The sequence below is a fragment of the Lepus europaeus genome, chromosome 3, assembly GCF_033115175.1.
Source record: "Lepus europaeus isolate LE1 chromosome 3, mLepTim1.pri, whole genome shotgun sequence".
Taxonomy (NCBI): domain Eukaryota; kingdom Metazoa; phylum Chordata; class Mammalia; order Lagomorpha; family Leporidae; genus Lepus; species Lepus europaeus.
Window position 1 is genome coordinate 111,850,169 of NC_084829.1, and position 7,351 is coordinate 111,857,519.

The following is a 7,351-nucleotide window of genomic DNA, read 5'->3' on the forward strand; positions in this document are numbered from 1 at the left end:
TTTATGGGTGCATATATTCTATTTGGTATACACATCACATTTTCTGCATCCATGTATTCATTGATGGACACCTCAGTTGGTTTCAAGTCTTGGTTATTGTTAATAGTGCTATAATAAAGATGGGAGTTGGGCTGGCACTGTAGTATAAAACTGCCGCCTGAGTGCCGACACCCCACATGGGCGCCAGTTCGAGTCCTGGCTGCTCCACTTCCAATCCAGCTCTTGCTAAGGCCTGGGAAAGCAGTAGAAGATGGCCCAAGTCCTTGGGATGCTGCACCCACATGAGAAAACCCAGAGGAAGTTTCTGGCTCCTGGCTTCCAATCGGCTTAACTCCTGTCTTTGTGGCCAGTTGGGGAGTGAACCAGTGGATGGAAGATCTCTCTCTCTCTCTCTCTCTCTCTCTCTCTCTCTCTCTCTGCCTCTCCTCTTTGTGTGACTCTGACTTTCACATAGATAAATAAATCTTAAAAAATATATGAGAGTATAAGCATCTCTATTATGAAACATTAATTTCCTTTCCTTTGGATATATACCCCTGTAGTGGGATAACTAAAGAATACAATAGTTTCATTTTTAGGGTTTTTTTTTTTAGGAACTTCCATACTATTTTCCATAATGGGTGCACTAACAGTCCTACCAATAATATATAAAAACTGCTGTTTATCCACATTCTTGTCAACATTTGTTATTTTTTAATTTAATTAATTAATTGGAGATATAGAGAGACACACAGAGATCAGATAGAGAAAGAGTGCTCCCACTAGCTGGTTCACTCCTCAAATGCCCTTTACAGCCAAGGCTGGGCTAGGCCAAAGCCAGGAGACAGGAACCCAGTTCCAGTCTTTCATATGAACAACAGGAACCCAACTACTTGAGCCATCCACAAGTGCTTTCCAAGGTCTATAACAGCAAGAAGTTGGTGTAAAGAATAAGAGGCAAGTATTGAATTCACACACTCCAATATGTGAAGTGTGTATTTTAACACCTAGGTCAAGCATTAGCCCCATTTGTTATTTTTTATCTTTTGCATTACAGTCATTCCAATTAAGGTGAGATGATATCTCATTTGTGGTTTTGATTTGCATTTCCCTGATGATTAGTGATGGTGAGCACTTTTTATTCTTGGCAAATTCCAAAACTTTTTTTTTAAATATATACAATCTTTACTTATCAATTATCTTCCAATAACACTGAAAAGAATTGGAAAAAATATACTATATGGGATTTGTATATACAAATTACCAATATATAGGTTGACCAGTAAAAAACTAGATTACTCTTTCATAAAAATCTTGTAGAGAATTTAATTGTTTACCAATAACTTCACTAGGCATCATGATGCAAAAGCAACTGGAAAGTAAACTATCTGAAAATGCTTTAATAAATAATCATATAATCTTCCTTGTATTACTCTCCTTAAAACAATTTCTGGAAGTCAAATTTTAGACATCAACTAACATTTTAACATAAAACACGTTGATGGTAGTTTTACAACAATTTCATGCTGATTTGTACACTGATACAATATTAGTAACCATAAAATGCAACAAGTATTGTGGTCAAGATTATAGATTCTAAATTACTAGAAATCTCTACAATATGAAATATTTTAGGTATTATCACTGAATTTTTAAAAATGGGAAAATCTGTAAACTTTTAAAATTATGAGCTTATTAGTTTATTTTAAAAAATATATTAAGTTCTAAAATATATATGTCAGGACGGGAGGCTGAAGGGGAGACCATGTCTGAGACGAGATTGGTGAGCACGTGCCAAACCCAGTATAGGCTTAGTCACAGAAAGACGTCTACCACGGACACTTGTCTTCCCTAAAGTCCTTGCTTTGGCTCTAGCTCCCAGGTAACCCTTCATCCGAAATAAGCACTTATTTAGCTTTTTCTCTTTTGCTGCAGTTATAAAACACTGTGCTTCGGTGAGCTATCAATCTGTGGAGGAGAAAAATCACAGAGGAATCAATGGTGAAACTTTACCAAGTGTGAGAGCTCTAAAAAATATAACTGATTAATCATTGTTTGCCCAAAAGCATTATTTGTTTCTCTTCCAAGTTGAGGATGACTCTTCATACATTTCCTTTTTCCATATGGGCACCTTGGCTTTTAAATTATCAATGGCATAGCTCACAGCTTCAAGGGATGCAGCCCTGTGGGCTGAGGACACAGCAATGGTTATGCTTGCTTCTGACACCGGAACTAAGCCAAGTCGATGGAACACTGCTATGTGTGTGACTGGCCATTTCTGCCTGATGTCACTACAGATTTTTCTGACCTCGTTTTCTGCCATTGGTAGATAAGCTTCATATTCTAAGCTAATGACTTTCTTCCCTTCAAAGTTATTTCTCGTAGTCCCTACGAATAGGGACACTGCATCGCAGGGTGGAGAAATCACCAGCTGCGAGACCTCCTCCAGCAGAGAATTTTATTATATCTTTATGTTTCTCTTCAACATCATCCATATCTTTCCTACATGGCTTAAATGCACTAGCCTCCACTAATGGGGGGGATAATAGCAATTTCGTCTCCGGGCTGAAGCCAGAGGAGCTGATCTCCAAGCTCGACATATTCTTGACGAACAGCAAATATCGCCTGATTTCTAACATCAGCCAATCCAGGATATCGAGTTTCTATCTCCACAGCTGCAATGCTTTTATTTCTTGGGGCACAGAAATGGTCTCCAAATGAACTCCTGCTATTTCAGCACACTTTGCAAAATACAATACTTCAACCCAACACCAGGAACCAGCCACGAGGAGGAGCATCTAGGCCTGGAAGCCTAGGGTGGGTGGCCCGAAGGCCACGTGCCCTGGAGGTGCAGGGCTCCAGCAAGCCTCCTCCTGGCAAGAGGCCAGGGAAAAAAAGAAGCAAATTCCAGAACTCTTAACTATTATTTCATACAAAGATCTATCTCCTGGTGTGTTCATGAATCACATCTTTTAATAATGAGAATGGAGCCAGCATTGTGGCTGAGCAGGTAAAGCCACTGCCTGCAACACTGGCACCCAGTATGGGCACCAGTTCATGTCCCTGCAGCTCCACCTGCAATCCAACTCTTCACTGATGACCTGGGAAAAGCAATGGAAGATGGCCCAAGTGTTTGGGCTGCTGTACCCACATGGGAAACCAGGAAGAAGCTTCTGGGTCCTGGCCTCATCCTGGCCCAGCCCTGGCTGTTGCAGTCATCTCGGGGCTGGACCAACTGATTGAAGATTTCTCTCTCTCAAAATAAATTGTAAAACCTTAAAAAAATGAGGAGCATAATAATCAACATGAATATTTTACTTGCTATAAATTAGCCAAAATGAAATTTGTATGTGTATAAAAAATCTTGTTCAAAGAAATTCAGGTTGTGAATAATTGATAGAATGCTGCTAATAACATTTTTAGTTAACACACAGAAAAAGGAGAGTGAGAATCTGAAGGAAGCTCACTACCCTACCTGGATTTTCTATGAAAAGGGTGATTTTATGTTTTAAAAAAATGAAACGCAAACTTTGCAAATTGGTTTTACCCCAGTATCTCTCTACTGGCTCTCCTAGTGCAGTCAGAGATGAGATGCTCAAGGAAAGAGATTGAACAATTGTGGTTTGTAGCATATTTGAAAAGAAGCACAGATTGAGAAAATGGAGCTATAAGAATGCAAAAGTGGGGATATAGTATTTTCTTAATCATGTGGAAGTCTAAGTGTTAATTAAAATTGACACTAATTAAGAAATATAATCCCACCACCCTCAAGAGATAGGCTAGCTCACTGGAAGACAATGACAACTACTAATGTGGAATCACCAGTTCTGCCATAGGCCTTTTAGGGCCTTCAGCAATTCCTAGTCAATTTTTCACAGAATTCTTCTGGGAATTCTGCCCAGCACACAAGACAAGATAAGGATTCACTGTAAATCCTCACTTTACAAATAAGTACTTTACAACAGGTCTGATGTTACATGTTTTTCTTAGTTCTCTTTCATTTCCAGATCTATGCAGAGGTTTTCAATAAGCTCTCCTATTCCAAAGTGGTAAGATGGTTAAAGGCCTTCAGAATTGTTGAATGAGCACATTCCTTCAACACTACACATGAGTGGATTGAATTTCATCTTTTAAGTTCTGTACCAATACTGGCTGGTATTAAGTATTAAGTCTGAGTTTATTAACTTGATTTTTATTTAGCCTTCAAGATAATCTGTGAATTTGTTTTGTATGTATAAAATTTATACCTGGAAAATGTACTTTAATTTTTAAAACATTTTACAGTATTTTTGTCTTATTTCTATAACTTCTTTAATGATCAACCAAAATAGTTAAGATCCTCCCTTTTCCCTGAGAGTTCTTTCCATGTTACGGGGCTGTTATATGCTTTTATGTACAACTTTTAAAGTGTACTTACTAAGGGCTGGGTCTTATTAAAGGCTGGGTCCCTGTTACCTCAAAACATTCATTATTTTTTCTATTCTCATTAAGGTCTCAGCAGGAACCTTCCTAGGAAACAAATGTAAAAATAACAATATCTTACCTTTAGAAATCCCTGTTCTCTTAACTCTTAACAACTTGTTAAGGCAGGAATTTTTATCTACATTCTACAAAGGAAGAAATTTGAGCTCAGAGAAGCTAAGTCAACTGTATAAGGTCTTAACATAGTTCCCAAGTGTTTGAACCTGAAATTGAACACATGTCCTCAAATAGTGTAGTCCCACTCCACCACAGCTGCTTCACCCCAAGAATGATAAACTCTCTAAAAACAAGTATTAATTTTAGAAACAACCAAAAGCAGAGTGACTAAAACTATATTTTGAAAACAAGTTGTATACTCAAATGTTTAATTCACCTTGATGTTCTTAGTATTATTAAGGAAAGTGATCATAGTGGGTAACATAGTTTGCAGGAATAAGAATTATCATTGTAGAATACAATTATAAAGTACTGACAGATTTCATATATGATTTGTGAGGGCAATTCCAAAAAGGAATGTTCCCCAAGCGGATTTGAAGATTAGCTTACACGGTGTCAAATAATTATTTTTATTATTCTCCCCACACCACTGATGGGATCTCTGATTGTGTTAGTAAAAGATACAGTGAAGATCTTCTGTATACAAAGAGAATTGAAAATGAATCTTTACATGAATGGAAGGGGAGAGGGAGCGGGAGGGGGGAGGGTTGCGGGCGGGAGGGAAGTTATGGGAGGGGGGAAGCCATTGTAACCCATAAGCTATACTTTGGAAATTTATATTCATTAAATAAAAGTTTAAAAAAAAAAAAAGATACAGTGAAAATCAAATTATTCACAAAAAGTAGTGATGGCATTTAAATTGCCTTAACAATTCTTTGTTGTTGTCATTATTGAATATTCTCAAAATATCACAAATGCATTAAAATGGAATTTTAAATGAAAATTTAAAGATTTTCTTTTCTTGCCACATGGTCAAAAGGATATAAAATTCAATGCAGAGAAAATTACTGCCTATTTTATTCAATGAATTACTGTTCTGTAGTTTAAACTCACTGAAAGTACTCAGGATATTTAAAGCCACAATGAGAAAAAGCAGGAGATTCCAGCTAAGGAAATTAAGTATTAGCTTGATAAAAATAAAATGTTGCAGACATGAAAAAATATTCTGATGAAGAGGAATATTCAGGGCTGGCATGGCTTAGTAGGTTGAGCAGCCACTTGCAATGTGGGAATCCTATGTTACAGAGCCAGTTTGAGTCCGAGTCCTAGCTGCTCCACTATTGATCCAGCTTCATGCTAATGTCCCTGGGAAGGTAATGGAGGATGACTCATGTGTTTGTGCCCTGCTACTAATATTGGTGACCCAAAAGGTGTTCTAGGTTCTTGGCTTCATCTTGGTCCAGCCCTGGCCTTTGTAGCAATTTAAGGAGTGAACCAGTAGATGGAAGATGTTCTTCTGTCTCTCCCTCTCTCTCTGTCATTTTGCCTTTCAAATAAATTAATCTTTAAAAAAAGAAAGGGTAAATTGGTCTTGTCCACAATCAGGAGGAAACAACTATTTACCTCTTGCCATTTTCTCTTCTCTCTCCCCCTCAGGGAACACTTTGATGCAAAACATTATTGATTACTTTTGGCATGATTGAGTTGTATAAGCACACTAGTACAAGACTGTAAGAGGACAGTGAGAAATTCAAAGACTAGGCTCTCTCTTCAGCAAAAAGGGAGACTAGTCCACAACCCCTTTGAAATCTGCTCCTTTTTCAGAAAGAAAAGAAAGGAGAATGGGAGAGAAGCTGGCAGAGAACTGGCTTCCTACTTTGTTTTGAATTACGAAATATCTTGAAGTTTTTCAATCTTCTCTTTATGAAGTATATTTAATAGGGCTATACTATAAACTTGTAATTACTGCTTCTTTACAGAGGCAAGTTAAAACAATTACAGGGAAGAGTGTAATAAATCATCACTCAATGACACAGACTAGTCCTCTGCCTAGAGATTATGGGGGCGAATCATGAAGAGTCTTGGAAATCAAGTAGGGAAGGTTAGGTTATAGGGAGTTAAAATTCAATTTTTAATTGGAGAAGTAACAAGGGAGATATTTGTGGTATAGCATGCCTTGGGAACATCAGCAATGACATAAAAGGTAATTCAGGCAGAAAACATCAAGAACTTTAACTTCAGTTTTAGCCCCAGGAAGGGATAAAAATATCATAAATGTTTAAAAAAAAAAAAAAAAAAAAAAAAAACCCTGATTTGACAAGGATGATCCATGGAGTGCTCGGCATTGTAGCAAACCATCAGTAAGCGATCCAAGCAGCCCCTGGCTACTCAACTATTTTTATAATTAGTAATTTTAGAGGGGAAAAAGACAACATAAGGGAATCTGCACCCAAGATCTGAAAGATGATGGAGGTAGAAAGAGAGGCTTATAAGTTGACTAAACAGGGAAAACCTTCAGGGTTTTTTTAGCTAGTTCTTTTTTGCTTTAATTTTTAGTACTGTTTGCTAGCAGAGTATTAGCCATATTAAACTTAAAGTATTAGCCATATTAACCTTATATCTGGTTTCACTCTTTTTAAATTGATTGAGAGGCTGAGAGACAGAGACAAGCACACACACACACACAATCAGATCTCCCATCTATTCATTCACTCTCCAAATGCCCACAAAGTTCAGGGCTGGGCCAGGCTGAAGCCAGGAACTGCAAACTCAATCCAGGTCTCCCACATGGGTGGCAGATACCTAACCACTTGAGTCATTACTGCTGCCTGTCCCAGCGTCTGGGAAAATGGTGGAGAGGTATGATTTACAAACATCTCCAAGATACTTGAAAAAATTATTTCAGAGGTGGTGGTGTTTTGGATGGGATAATGATAATCTTGCAGCTGAGGAA

General features: G+C 37.7%; 1 pseudogene; it reads right to left on the bottom strand.

Moving 5' to 3' along the window:
* Window positions 1-2,023: 2,023 nt before the first annotated feature.
* Window positions 2,024-2,579, bottom strand: LOC133757051 (molybdopterin synthase catalytic subunit-like; annotated as a pseudogene).
* Between the last annotated feature and the right edge of the window lie 4,772 nt (window positions 2,580-7,351).